Source organism: Pseudophryne corroboree, chromosome 4 (assembly GCF_028390025.1).
Source record: "Pseudophryne corroboree isolate aPseCor3 chromosome 4, aPseCor3.hap2, whole genome shotgun sequence".
NCBI lineage: Eukaryota > Metazoa > Chordata > Amphibia > Anura > Myobatrachidae > Pseudophryne > Pseudophryne corroboree.
The window spans coordinates 798,400,718-798,413,865 of record NC_086447.1 but is presented as its reverse complement, the minus strand read 5'-3'; positions in this window follow the sequence as shown (position 1 = coordinate 798,413,865).

Genomic DNA, 13,148 nt, shown 5'->3' with positions numbered 1-13,148 from the left:
GCAGCGGACGCCCACACAGCCCACGGCGTCTGCTGCAGCCATGGAGCGGGGTGCGGGCAGGTGGCAGTGCCTGCGGGATGACTGCGGCCGCGCCCCCAGGCCGCAGCGCCCCGGGTGAAAGCACTGCTTGTCCGCACCAAGATCCGCTCCTGAATGGGGTAACCAGAGGAGGGGAGGGCTTCTAATTTGTCTATTTTTTTCACACTTGCACCACGACAGGTGGCAGCCAGCGCGATCGGTTTATTTGGTCCTTTGTGAATGTGAACTTCAGGGCCCAGACCTACTGGCATGTGGGGGTTGCCCGAACATTAGGAGGTGCCTGTGCGCACCAGGCACCCCCCGTGCGCACGCCTATGTCCGCGTGTGGGCCCCCTCCTCCTCCATAGCCGGCAGCGCAGTTAGTGCTCTGTGCACTAGAGAGACTGTGGCACAGTGCCAGAGACAACAGTGCTTGCGCAGGTGTCCGGGAAAATGGCGCAGTGGGCATTTTTCTGGAGATCTGCACAAGCGCTTTAGACTCTAGCACAATGCCAGAGTCTCTCTAGTGCTCAGAGCACTAACTGCGCTGGCGGATTTAGAGGTCAGGCCTCCCCTAGGCACATTATTAGCCCTGCTCCCCCCATCCAGTCACGTCATTGCCCCATTCATTTCGGATGCCAGTCCGGTTGCCTTGAGACCACCAAAGCAGCCCCAGCCTCACCCTACTACTTCTCCTGGACCACAATTTGCTGTCTATTGTCTCACCCCCATCATTTGCTAAATAAAATCTATAATAAAAAAGTTATAATGATGAAAAAAAAGAATCACCTGGCACTTATCAGCCTGGTGTGCCGACCCCCAGCACATGCCTCACGTGCCTAGTGGGCAGTAGCGGATCTTGCCACGGGCAAGCAGGACTTTTGCCCGGGGCGCTGCCTTCCGGAGGGCGCCGCACCATGGCAAGATCCGCCACTGTGCCCCGCTGTGCTCCCCGCTTTGAAGGGAACCAGACGCGTAGCATCTAGTTTCCCTTCATGGAGAGGACCTTTGTTGTGCGGTGCGCGATGACGGCATCGCGCACCGCACAGCAAAGGTCCTCTCCATGAAGGGAAACTAGACCGTAGTGTCTAGTTTCCCTTCATGGAGAGGACCTTTGCTGTGCGGTGCGCGATGACGTCATTGCGCACCGCACAGCATAGTGGCACAGACACTAGGGGTCATAATTGACCTCTAGTGTCTATGCTGTTCTATGGGAGAGACGTAATAACGTCTCTCCCATAGATCGAGGAGAGGCGGCGCCGGCGGAGGAGGTCTGCAGCGGTCTGGATCAGGAACGGGGATAGTAAGTATACTTTTTTTATTTTATTTTTTCTTTCAGCGGCGCTACAGGGGGCACAAATGGGGGCGTAACTGACCACGCCCCCATTTGAAGCCGCGCCCCTATACTTTGCCCGGGGCGCCACAAGGGCAAGAACCGGCCCTGCTAGTGGGACATTCTACACTGCCTCTGACATCAGATCCAAACAATCAATAAGCAACAAATATAAAAACATTTCTCTTTTCATCCACTAGGGGACACTGGAAGCTTACACTGGGGAATAGAGGCTTGGTCGCTGGGAGTGGCACATATTAATTTAGAAAAGTGTGTAGCTCCTCCCCCTCTAGTACCCATCATCCCCCAGTTAGAAAAATGTGTCAAGGGAGTCGGTCACTCTGGAGCTTGCTCCAGTAGTTTTTTCTTTTATGTTACATAAGGGTACACAATTGCGCCTGAATATGTGGTGGTAATGGTTGTAATACTAAATGACAAGTATACACTGTATATATGAAGAATTAGTGTATTTATTCTAAAACAAAATGACAGAAAGAGAATAAATGGAAAAAGATGTGAAAAAATAGAAAATTAATACATTAATGAAAGAGTGTATATATATATATATATATGTATATGAAAGAATTCTATACATATGTATACTTTGGTCCGCAGTCCAGTACAATAGAGTGTGGCGTCCCACCTCGTTTAATTGTGCTCAAACTTCTACCACAATGTGTGGAGGGGTATATACAACACAGTCCCAGAGGAGCTCGTTCAGTAATATATGGGGGTCACGGTCAAAGAGTCTGTTGCAGCAGCTTGATCCTATCTTGAGAGGGAGGGGGGGTGAGGTGATCTTCTGACGGTGCTAGCAAATGAAGGGGTACCCCAGGTGGCTATGCGGGAGGGATGAGTTGCAGGAGATGGGTAATTATTGGCTCTGGACTCGCCGCTCTCTGACTCGGTCTGTGGCTGCGGAAGGTGCCCGTGTAGACAGGCGTCTGCCGCCGGCCAGATCCGAGGAGTGCGGTCGTGTCTCTGGGGGGGAAAGTGTCACTGACTTCGAGACCCGGAGCGGGACTGTCCGCAGTGCACCTCCCCACTTACAGAGCCCTTACCTTGTTCTTCTGTGCTCGATTCCCAACTTCCGCTGTCACCTTGCTTCCTTGTCAGTCTTGCAGCTTTTCGTCCGGTTTCACTTTCACTTTCCTGTACCTCGCGGTCACGTGACCTGTTCCTGTTCCTCAGCAGTCTTCAGCGCCGTGGGTGATGAATGTGTCCAGAAATAGAGAGCTCTGCTGTGTTGAATATGATTAAGGCAGTCTGTTTGAAACGGTGTCCTGTTAGCTCCTACGCGTGTCGACCTTTCTAGGTCTTCCTCAGGGAGTCTATGAGTGCCATATTCAGTGTGGGCTATTTATGCCCATACTTGCTTATGTCATAGAAAAGGGGGCGTGTTTCTCGAATTATAATGGGGATTTGTTATATAACGACTATACAGACAATCATACAATAAAAAGAATATACAAGGAAAGAATGGGATATAGAAAAACAATAATAATAGTAATAGTAAACAAAACAAGCAAAAATGATATATGTAAAAGGTATAACGACCATAAAGAATGATTTTTGAGACTGAATCATTAGTGAATATTGGGAAATGATGAGAGTTCGTTTCTGGTGAATTTATTAGTTGTGTGAGAATTTTCTGTTACTACATTTGGAGGTAGTGACAGTCTGTGGTTTGTGGGTTAAAAGTTGATAAATGGGGTTATGGACAATCCGAAGATTATGAATAAAACCTAATTGGGATAAAAAGTGAAAAATTTTGTTATGTAAACACAATATGTTAATATATTATTAATTATTAACCCATTAGTAAAACTTATTGTATGCGGAAAAATTATCTGTGTTTTGGTATATTTCACTGCAAAATTGGTTACATGGTGTAAAATTAAATTTGCTAGGCTCTAATGACTTGACCCACCAAAATGTACGCTAATAGGGCTTGATGGCTTAGCAAATATGTGTAGATCCACCCTAAAAACGCTGAAACCACGGGGCCTCAATCTAGACAATGAGGTGAGATCAGTAATCATGAACTAATATCGTACATGGATTTGCTTCATATTTGCTAAGCCATCAAGCCCTATTAGCGTACATTTTGGTGGGTCAAGTCATTAGAGCCTAGCAAATTTAATTTTACACCATGTAACCAATTTTGCAGTGAAATATACCAAAACACAGATAATTTTTCCGCATACAATAAGTTTTACTAATGGGTTAATAATTAATAATATATTAACATATTGTGTTTACATAACAAAATTTTTCACTTTTTATCCCAATTAGGTTTTATTCATAATCTTCGGATTGTCCATAACCCCATTTATCAACTTTTAACCCACAAACCACAGACTGTCACTACCTCCAAATGTAGTAACAGAAAATTCTCACACAACTAATAAATTCACCAGAAACGAACTCTCATCATTTCCCAATATTCACTAATGATTCAGTCTCAAAAATCATTCTTTATGGTCGTTATACCTTTTACATATATCATTTTTGCTTGTTTTGTTTACTATTACTATTATTATTGTTTTTCTATATCCCATTCTTTCCTTGTATATTCTTTTTATTGTATGATTGTCTGTATAGTCGTTATATAACAAATCCCCATTATAATTCGAGAAACACGCCCCCTTTTCTATGACATAAGCAAGTATGGGCATAAATAGCCCACACTGAATATGGCACTCATAGACTCCCTGAGGAAGACCTAGAAAGGTCGACACGCGTAGGAGCTAACAGGACACCGTTTCAAACAGACTGCCTTAATCATATTCAACACAGCAGAGCTCTCTATTTCTGGACACATTCATCACCCACGGCGCTGAAGACTGCTGAGGAACAGGAACAGGTCACGTGACCGCGAGGTACAGGAAAGTGAAAGTGAAACCGGACGAAAAGCTGCAAGACTGACAAGGAAGCAAGGTGACAGCGGAAGTTGGGAATCGAGCACAGAAGAACAAGGTAAGGGCTCTGTAAGTGGGGAGGTGCACTGCGGACAGTCCCGCTCCGGGTCTCGAAGTCAGTGACACTTTCCCCCCCAGAGACACGACCGCACTCCTCGGATCTGGCCGGCGGCAGACGCCTGTCTACACGGGCACCTTCCGCAGCCACAGACCGAGTCAGAGAGCGGCGAGTCCAGAGCCAATAATTACCCATCTCCTGCAACTCATCCCTCCCGCATAGCCACCTGGGGTACCCCTTCATTTGCTAGCACCGTCAGAAGATCACCTCACCCCCCCTCCCTCTCAAGATAGGATCAAGCTGCTGCAACAGACTCTTTGACCGTGACCCCCATATATTACTGAACGAGCTCCTCTGGGACTGTGTTGTATATACCCCTCCACACATTGTGGTAGAAGTTTGAGCACAATTAAACGAGGTGGGACGCCACACTCTATTGTACTGGACTGCGGACCAAAGTATACATATGTATAGAATTCTTTCATATACATATATATATATATATATACACTCTTTCATTAATGTATTAATTTTCTATTTTTTCACATCTTTTTCCATTTATTCTCTTTCTGTCATTTTGTTTTAGAATAAATACACTAATTCTTCATATATACAGTGTATACTTGTCATTTAGTATTACAACCATTACCACCACATATTCAGGCGCAATTGTGTACCCTTATGTTATATATCTTTAAAGAGGTATTGGGTTTAACCTCCACCACAATTTTGCTGCCACAGCGTTTATCCACACAAGTAGAGCGCTGGATACAATTTGTTCATAATTCATTTTCTTTTATGTTGTTTTATTTCTTTTAGCTCAATTTTTTTTTATATATATTTTATCCAGTCTGTAACCTGCCCCTGTTGTGTCCAAACCAGAGATGGGTTGTGAGCAATTTTTCTAATATCCGCCAAGGTTACCAGGGCTATGTTAAAGCCTCTGCTATACCTTCATCGGCAGCCAGCAGCACCTCTACTAAGGGTGCTAACGGCTCCACTGCACTGCTTAGGACTGACATGCTCTGCGCAATGTGAGTACCATTCCCCCTTTACAAACACCGCCGCACAGCGCCGCCTGGTCTGTCAGTGAAGGCGTCCGGAGCCCCAGAGCAAGGGAAGTGTCTTTTACATAGACGCTTCCGCTGCTCAGCGTGACAGGCGGGCGGGCGCAACTTCAGTCGCGGCACCTCATAGACCGGGAAGTGGAGCTCCCGGCGGTCAGAGGCTATCAGCGACGCTGCGCTTCCGCTGCTCAACATTACAGGTGGGCGGGCGCGACTTCACTAGCGGCACCTCTCCGTCCGGGAAGCGGAGGTCCCAGCAGTCAAAGGCTATCACCGACGCTGCGCTTCCCCTGCTCAGCATTACAGGCAGGCGCGACTTCATTAGCGGTACCTCTCCGGCCGGGAGGTCTCGGCGGTCAAGAGCACTCAGTGATGCTGCATATGCGCCGCTGGGTACACTCACGTTAGATTTATTTAAGCGGGAAGGGCGGCCATTACTTACAGTTAGAGATGGATAGCTCACTACCTACTTAATGAGCCAAGTGAGCCGTTTAAAGTGAGCGACGGTTCTTCCTGTCGGTTCTTCACTGACAGACTGTGATGAAGAACTGACTCGCTCCAGGAACCGAGCCGGCGCTAGTGGTGTACTGTATATTACAGCCAGCTGCAGTGCGTGCCTGATGCCCGCCCGCTTCTCTCTCTGCGTGTTGGCCGTTCCCTCCCCCGGGAGCAGCCACCAATGTGCTGCTTTCTTAACATCCATTCTCCCATCCCTCCCGAGGCCCCGCCTCTCCTCTGAGGCCCAATCCCTTTTTATTCTTTGCACGTGACTGCTGTGCTGTGTCTATCCCCCTGTTTTCACTTGGATGGCCTGCAGCTCCTTGGGATGATGCCACAGAACCTCATGCAAGCAGCATAGGTAAGTATCTGTGGAGGAGTGGGTGTTATATTACATGGGGATGAATTAATGTTATCTGTAATTGGGTACAGAATAATTGATTGTATAATGTTATGGTTGTTGGTTCTCAAGTTCTACACTATTAGTAATAGTGTAGAACTTGAGAACCAACAACCATAACATTAACATAGTCTATTACATTACCTCGTTTAAACAAAATCCGTAAAAATGTAAACAAAATTTACAATACTTTCCTTACCTATGGTTGGTGGGTCAATTTACTTTGTTCTTTAATAAATAATACCTTATTACTATGTAACAACAATAAAAACAAAGGGTATTAAAAGGCGCTTAAAATTAATACAAGCAACATGTCTCCATTTAATTGTTCTGAATTATGTATTTATTTTTAAAAATTAGTATACTGTAACTTTTAGCTTGTTTAATGTCACTTTTTGGTAATTTTAATTCTTCAGAGGACTAATGAAATGGAAAAATGGGTAAGAAAACCAAACAGAATTTTTTTTTAATACCGAATACCAATATTAACGTAATTAATAAGCCAGTGAGCCGTCAGCCTTTCAAAAGAACCGGCTCTTTTCTGTGAGCTGAACTGTTCAGAGCCGCTCACGGAAAAGAGCAGAGTTGCCCATCTCTAGTTACAGTAGTCTTCGCTAGAGGAAGGGTGCGGAGCCTAAAACTATGATGCAAAGCAGTGCAGCTTCACACAATCAGAGGCGGTTTATAACATGCACAAACAGCCTGTTACCCCTGTACCTCTCCTCCAAGCAGGCTAGAACACAGGTGGACAACTGCACAGAATTTCTAACGGTTGCTTAGCACAGGTGAATGACTGCAAAGGAAAGCATCTCCTTCAAGGTCCAGAGAGCAGAGACCAATACAGCTCACAAGCTGCAGTGTCAAGCCTCCTACCACCTGTGAACACCCCTCAGTCAGAAGGTCGTGCGTACGCTGGGGTGTTAGACTGGTTGGGGGAGACAGGGAAGTCAGGGTGGGTTGTATAATCCCTCCCTTTATTGCCACACCATTTTCTGGTTTCTGTTAGTGATGTGCACCGGAAATTTTTCAGGTTTTGTGTTTTGGTTTTGGATTCGGTTCCGCGGCCGTGTTTTGGATTCGGACGCGTTTTGGCAAAACCTCCCTGAAAATTTTTTGTCGGATTCGGGTGTGTTATGGATTCGGGTGTTTTTTTACAAAAAACCCTCAAAAACAGCTTAAATCATAGAATTTGGGGGTCATTTTGATCCCATAGTATTATTAACCTCAATAACCATCATTTCCACTCATTTTCAGTCTATTCTGAACACCTCACAATATTATTTTTAGTCCTGAAATTTGCACCGAGGTCGCTGGATGGCTAAGCTAAGCGACCCAAGTGGCCGACACAAACACCTGGCCCATCTAGGAGTGGCACTGCAGTGTCAGACAAGATGGCACTTAAAAAAAATAGTCCCCAAACAGCACATGATGCAAAGAAAAAAAGAGGTGCACCAAGGTCGCTGGATGGCTAAGCTAAGCGACCCAAGTGGCCGACACAAACACCTGGCCCATCTAGGAGTGGCACTGCAGTGTCAGACAGGATGGCACTTAAAAAAAATAGTCCCCAAACAGCACATGATGCAAAGAAAAAAAGAGGCGCACCAAGGTCACTGTGTGACTAAGCTAAGCGACACCAGTGGCCGACACAAACACCTGGCCCATCTAGGAGTGGCACTGCAGTGTCAGGCAGGATGGCACTTCAAAAAAATTGTCCCCAAACAGCACATGATGCAAAGAAAAATGAAAGAAAAAAGAGGTGCAAGATGGAATTGTCCTTGGGCCCTCCCACCCACCCTTATGTTGTATAAACATGACATGCACACTTTAACGAACCCATCATTTCAGCGACAGGGTCTGCCACACGACTGTGACTGAAATGACTGGTTGGTTTGGGCCCCCACCAAAAAAGAAGCAATCAATCTCTCCTTGCACAAACTGGCTCTACAGAGGCAAGATGTCCACCTCATCATCATCCTCCGATTCCTCACCCCTTTTACTGTGTACATCCCCCTCCTCACAGATTATTAATCCGTCCCCACTGGAATCCACCATCTCAGATCCCTGTGTACTTTCTGGAGGCAATTGCTGCTGGTGAATGTCTCCACGGAGGAATTGATTATAATTCATTTTGATGAACATCATCTTCTCCACATTTTCTGGAAGTAACCTCGTACGCCGATTGCTGACAAGGTGAGCGGCTGCACTAAACACTCTTTCGGAGTACACACTGGAGGGAGGGCAACTTAGGTAGAATAAAGCCAGCTTGTGCAAGGGCCTCCAAATTGCCTCTTTTTCCTGCCAGTATACGTACGGACTGTTTGACATGCCTACTTGGATGCGGTCACTCATATAATCCTCCACCATTCTTTCAATGGTGAGAGAATCATATGCAGTGACAGTAGACGACATGTCAGTAATCGTTGGCAGGTCCTTCAGTCCGGACCAGATGTCATTTTTCGCTCCTGACTGCCCTGCATCACCGCCAGCGGGTGGTTTTAGAAATTTGATGCTTTTCCTGGCAGCTCCAGTGGCGGTAGAAAATGAAGGAGGAGCTGTTGGCGGGTCACGTTCCGCTTGACTTGACAAGTGTCTCACCAGCAGGTCTTTGAACATCTGCACACTTGCGTCTGCCGGAAAGAGAGATACAACGTAGGCTTTAAACTTAGGATCGAGCACGGTGGCCAAAATGTAGTGCTCTGATTTCAACAGATTGACCACCTGTGAATCCTGGTTAAGCGAATGAAGGGCTCCATCCACAAGTCCCACATGCCTAGCGGAATCGCTCCGTTTTAGCTCCTCCTTCAATCTCTCCAGCTGCTTCTGCAAAAGCCTGATGAGGGGAATGACCTGACTAAGGCTGGCAGTGTCTGAACTGACTTCACGTGTGGCAAGTTCAAAAGGTTGCAGAACCTTGCACAACGTTGAAATCATTCTCCACTGCACTTGAGTCAGGTGCATTCCCCCTCCTTTGCTTATATCGTAGGCAGATGTATAGGCTTGAATGGCCTTTTGCTGCTCCTCCATCCTCTGAAGCATATAGAGGGTTGAATTCCACCTCGTTACCACCTCTTGCTTCAGATGATGGCAGGGCAGGTTCAGGAATGTTTGGTGGTGCTCCAGTCTTCGGCACGCGGTGGCTGAATGCCGAAAGTGGCCCGCAATTCTTCGGGCCACCGACAGCATCTCTTGCACGCCCCTGTCGTTTTTTAAATAATTCTGCACCACCAAATTCAATGTATGTGCAAAACATGGGACGTGCTGGAATTTGCCCAGATGTAATGCACGCACAATATTGCTGGCGTTGTCCGATGTCACAAATCCCCAGGAGAGTCCAATTGGGGTAAGCCATTCTGCGATGATGTTCCTCAGTTTCCGTAAGAGGTTGTCAGCTGTGTGCCTCTTATGGAAAGCGGTGATACAAAGCGTAGCCTGCCTAGGAACGAGTTGTTGTTTGCGAGATGCTGCTACTGGTGCCGCCGCTGCTGTTCTTGCTGCGGGAGGCAATACATCTACCCAGTGGGCTGTCACAGTCATATAGTCCTGAGTCTGCCCTGCTCCACTTGTCCACATGTCCGTGGTTTAGTGGACATTGGGTACAACTGCATTTTTTAGGACACTGGTGACACTTTTTCTGACGTCTGTGTACATTTTCGGTATCGCCTGCCTAGAGAAATGGAACCTAGATGGTATTTGGTACCGGGGATACAGTACCTCAATCAAGTCTCTAGTTGCCTCTGAATTAACGGTGGATACCGGAACCACGTTTCTCACCGCCCAGGCTGCCAAGGCCTGAGTTATCCGCTTTGCAGCAGGATGACTGCTGTGATATTTCATCTTCCTCGCAAAGCACTGTTCGACAGTCAATTGCTTACTGGAAGTAGTACAAGTGGTCTTCCGACTTCCCCTCTGGGATGACGATCGACTCCCAGCAGCAACAACAGCAGCGCCAGCAGCAGTAGGCGTTACACTCAAGGATGCATCGGAGGAATCCCAGGCAGGAGAGGACTCGTCAGACTTGCCAGTGACATGAACTGCAGGACTATAGGCTTTCCTGTGTAAGGTGGAAATTGACACTGAGGGAGTTGGTGGTGTGGTTTGCAGGAGCTTGGTTACAAGAGGAAGGGATTTAGTGGTCAGTGGACTGCTTCCGCTGTCATCCAAAGTTTTTGAACTTGTCACTGACTTATGATGAATGCGCTGCAGGTGACGTATAAGGGAGGATGTTCCGAGGTGGTTAACGTCCTTACCCCTACTTATTACAGCTTGACAAAGGCAACACATGGCTTGACATCTGTTGTCCGCATTTGTGTGGAAATAATTCCACACCGAAGAGCTGATTTTTTTTTTGTATTTTGACCAGGCAGGTCAATGGCCATATTCGTCCCACGGACAACAGGTGTCTCCCCGGGTGCCAGACTTAAACAAACCACCTCACCATCAGAATCCTCCTTGTCAATTTCCTCCCCAGTGCCAGCAACACCCATATCCTCATCCTGGTGTACTTCAACAGTGACATCTTCAATTTGACTATCAGGAACTGGACTGCGGGTGCTCCTTCCAGCACTTGCAGGGGGCGTGCAAATGGTGGAAGGCGCAAGCTCTTCCCGTCCAGTGTTGGGAAGGTCAAGCATCGCAACCGACACAATTGGACTCTCCTTGGGGATTTGTGATTTAGAAGAACGCACAGTTCTTGGCTGTGCTTTTGCCAGCTTAAGTCTTTTTATTTTTCTAGCGAGAGGATGAGTGCTTCTATCCTCATGTGAATCTGAGCCACTAGCCATGAACATAGGCCAGGGCCTCAGCCGTTCCTTGCCACTCCGTGTCGTAAATGGCATATTGGCAAGTTTACGCTTCTCATCAGACGCTTTCAATTTGGATTTTTGGGTCATTTTACTGAACTTTTGTTTTTTGGATTTTACATGCTCTCTACTATGACATTGGGCATCGGCCTTGGCAGACGACGTTGATGGCATTTCATCGTCTCGGCCATGACTAGTGGCAGCAGCTTCAGCACGAGGTGGAAGTGGATCTTGATCTTTCCCTATTTTAACCTCCACATTTTTGTTCTTCATTTTTTAATGTGTGGAATTATATGCCAGTATCAATAGCAATTGCCTACTACTATATATACTGCGCACAACTGAAATGAACCACAGGTATGGATGGATAGTATACTTGACGACACAGAGGTAGGTACAGCAGTGGCCTACTGTACCGTAATGCTATATATTATATACTGGTGGTCAGCAAACTGTGCAAAACTGAAATGCACCACAGGTATGGATGGATAGTATACTTGACGACACAGAGGTAGGTACAGCAGTGGCCTACTGTACCGTAATGCTATATATTATATACTGGTGGTCAGCAAACTGTGCAAAACTGAAATGCAGCACAGGTATGGATGGATAGTATACTTGACGACACAGAGGTAGGTACAGCAGTGGCCTACTGTACCGTAATGCTATATATTATATACTGGTGGTCAGCAAACTGTGCAAAACTTAAATGCACCACAGGTATGGATGGATAGTGTACTTGACGACACAGAGGTAGGTACAGCAGTGGCCTTCTGTACCGTACTCCTATATATTATATACTGGTGGTCAGCAAAATTATGCACTGTACTCCTACTATATACTACAATGCAGCACAGATATGGAGTGTTTTTCAGGCAGACAATGTATACTGGTGGTCACTGGTCAGCAAAACTCTGCACTGTACTCCTCCTATATAATAAGCTGCTCCCCAGTCCCCACAATAAAGCAGTGTGAGCACAGATATATGCAGCACACTGAGCACAGATATGGAGTGTTTTTCAGGCAGACAACGTATACTGGTGGTCACTGTCAGCAAAACTCTGCACTGTACTCCTCCTATATAATACAGCTGCTCCCCAGTCCCCACAATTAAGCAGTGTGAGCACAGATATATGCAGCACACTGAGCACAGATAAGGAGCATTTTTTTCAGGCAGAGAACGGATAAAACTGGTGGTCACTGATCAGCAAAACTCTGCACTGTACTCCTCCTATATTAATAATACAGCTGCTCCCCAGTCCCCACAATTAAGATATAAGCAAGCACAATTATTTGCATCAACAATGAATAAACGGAGAGGACGCCAGCCACGTCCTCTCCCTAACATTTCCAATGCACGAGTGAAAATGGCGGTGACGCGAGAATCCGACAGCGGGATGATGACGTTCGGGCGCGCTCGGGTTAACCGAGCCATATGGGAGAATCCGAGTATGCCTCGGACCCGTGTAAAATGGGTGAAGTTCGGGGGGGTTCGGTTTCCGAGGAACCGAACCCGCTCATCCCTAGTTTCTGTGTAATACAACACCTTTCACGTGTGTCTTTGTGTACTGTTTTAACTGTGAGTGAATACTGCAATATGATGAGCAGGTTAAGCACAAAAACTTCTCAGAAGCTCTTTTCATGTACTCAGTGCAACTCTAGATTTCCTCTCTCAAATCCACAGGGTAATTTGACTTGGGCAAGCCGTGTTCTATGTCAGACTCACACAAGTCTGATGTTTCTAACACTCCACCTTGGGGGCTTTATCGGCAGAATTGGCCGAGTCCCGTAGGTCAGAACCTGCCTTGGCTAAACACTTAGCTAAGTCCATGGAGGGTCTCGTTATGGTTAGCGGGGCTTCTAGCTGATCTTCTACTTCCTCCCTTAGACAGAAACATCTACTTCCTGTGATTATTCAGTTGGACTAATCAGATGAGAAACAACCTCACCACATCGACGTGGAGGAAGGCTAATGGGAGGAAGTTTTGGAAGGACCGACTCATGACGGACTCCGGTACGCAGGGTGCAAAACCATTGATTCTGGCGATTAAGAT